Raw genomic sequence first — 2956 nt, 5'->3', positions numbered from 1 at the left:
ACTTCAGGAAATGCTTTGGCTCCCGTAGGTCGGGAATTGTGGTTTTTAATTAAGAGCTTATTGTTCCTTTCAGCCAACATGAGCGCAACCATCAATTCAGAAAATCTCGTGTACCCGCATTTTCTGTAAATTTTGGGCAAGAAGTGAAGCTGTTGGTGAAAAGCGTTGTATGTTTTATTCATCATTTCTGCTTCAGAGACAGGATTACCACAATACTTCAGGAGTGAAACTATCCTCAGGACAGCGGAATTGTAATCCTTAACCTTTTCAAAATCTTGGAACCTCAGATTTTTCCACTCTTCTAGAGCGTGACGGAGGTTGACTTGTCTCTGGTTATCAAACATTTCTTTTAAAGCTTGCCACAGTTCAGATGGGTCTTCGATGTTTGCATAGTCGTGCGTTAGATTTTCATCTAAATGCTGCTTCAGGAAGATTATCGCTTTGGCTATATGCTCGGGTGGTGATTTGTTACCAATTACAATTGTTTCGGCTATTTTTTTATCACCAGATATGGTTTCACGTTTGTGACCCATCTGACGTAATTTTTGCCAGTTATTTTCAGAGTCGGGAACTGGAGTTTCTCGATGTTTGCCATTTGTATTTCAAAAACACAAAATAATATATTTTATTAGAATTTCATAATTTTAAAACGAACCATTTATATTAATAATGCATGCATTTACAAACGCATAGAAAAGTAAACCGACATTAAGCGTAAATTCTCCAGGAGCAAATTCTCCAATAAAAAGACCGTACATAGAAGCAAAAATAAAAATTGCACATAAGACCAAAAATATGCGAATCATCTTTCTTGCAATGAAAAACCGGAATGGAGCGATTTGAAAATATTTGAGAGAAGATGAAATGTTTTGGATGAAGTAAATGAGTGAAGTATGAGTGTATTTATAGATGAAAAATACTGTTCATAGCCGTTTGGAAATGGGAAAATTTTTGAAATTTTTTCTTTGTGACCGTTGGAGTTAAATCGAGTGCACCAAAAATCAGTCTGAAAATATCGTATTAAACAGTCAATCAAATCTATAAAATTTCATAAAAATTAATAAAAGTAAAAATTATGGCAACAAATCATGCGACGGCTCAGCCGGTCAATCCAGAGTAATAAATAAATTTTACGGCGGCTCGGCCGACCAATTAACAATAAACAGATATAAGGTGGCTCGGCCAACCAATAAATTAATTAAATTATTAATAAATAATATAGGCGGTATTCCGGCCATTAGAACATGATATAAATAATAGTAGAGGCGGTATACCAACCATTATAGCAGGGTATAAATGATACAAATAAATTTTACCAAATTGAAGAACGATCGTGCTAATAACGTGTTATAAAAAGAACTGAAATTTTTTTGTATCGCGGGAATTTAAATAAAGCGAAATTTTATACCCGTATGAAAAAGATAACACTGATAATAAGAGAGAATGTGTTATTAGAAGGAGAAGGGATGGATGTGTTACAAACGATCGAAACGATCGTTTATATAGAAATGAAAAAGTAAAGTTTTTGTGCATGCATAGTGACAGTGAGCTCCATCTGATTTATATTTACGTAACATGTCAAATTTGGTGCCGAAAATTTTGACATGTTCATAACAGTTATTATATTTTTTTATTAACTTAGGTATTCCGAACCTACGGACCTATAAAAAAGCCTAAACTAATTATCGAAAATAGGTAGTAGTAGACCCTGATCCGCGCGCCAGCGCGGGGTTGAATTTTTGGTTTTTGGTTATTTATTTAACTAAATAATGTGTTTGTAATATTTGATGAATTATATTCACCAAGTAAATAATTTTTTTGGCATCTTAAACCATCTATTTACGATGAATATTCGATATCATATAAAAAATTGAACAAATAGACGTAATTAGAGAATTGTAGACGATATATAAAAACAATGGTTATTAATGTAAAATATGAAGACATATTATATTATGACTTAGTATGGCATAAAAGATTATAAATTAGTTATACATGTTTAAAGAAAATAAAATGATTTTTAAACTTGTATGAAAAATTTAACATATAAAAAAGGGCGATGAATTAGTCATCAAATTGTAAATAATTTCATAACTTTAATAATAATAAATTATTTATAGTCTTTATTTTTAGTCAAGATAATTATTAAATGTCCATAACATTAATATGTTAAAAGACCATATTATGAAAGTCCATGTTGTAACCGTTTTTTTACAGAAAGTGTATAAAAAATTACATTTAACTCTTCGTTTTGTTTAAGTTTGTGTTGGTAAAAGATTAAAAAAACATAACATTAATATGTTAAAAGGTCATATTATGAAAGCCCATGTTGTAACCGTTTTTTTCGGGAAGTTTAACAAAAAAAAATTACCTTTAACTCTTCGTTTTGTTTAAGTTTGTGTTGGTAAAAGATTAAAAAAAATCTCTCTATCTTTTTTTATGTTCAATTTGAAGCTTATTATGAGGAAATCATACGCAAATATAAGCAATTGGTTGGAATCTCTATATCTTTATATTCTTATAAATTTTAAATTTATTGTTTCCTCTTCTGCAAGCAAATCAATTACCGAAGTATAAGATCAATTGGTTGTAATCAAATCAATTCTTATAATTAGTGTAATTATGGTTACAATTTCTATATTTAATTGGTACATTTTTTCGTAAAAATAAAATTCAAGTTCATTATTGGGCCGTACTCGTACGTAATAAGCTACGTTAAATATGATGTATTTTAGGTTCATTTAATGATATTAAGTTTAAATTTGATTAAGGAAAACTCATTGATTTAACTGGAAAAGACAAGCATTAATATAGGTATGTTTATTTAATGACATTAAGTTTAAATTTGATTAAGGAAAACTCATTAATTTAACTGGAAATGACAAGCATTAAAATAGATAGTTTAATTTAATTCTCAGTCACATAGAAGTGTAAATAAGTTAAAAATTTAGGAATA

This window comes from Brassica oleracea, chromosome C7, assembly GCF_000695525.1.
Source record: "Brassica oleracea var. oleracea cultivar TO1000 chromosome C7, BOL, whole genome shotgun sequence".
In the NCBI taxonomy this organism is placed as follows: domain Eukaryota; kingdom Viridiplantae; phylum Streptophyta; class Magnoliopsida; order Brassicales; family Brassicaceae; genus Brassica; species Brassica oleracea.
Note: the sequence above shows the minus strand (reverse complement) of the source record.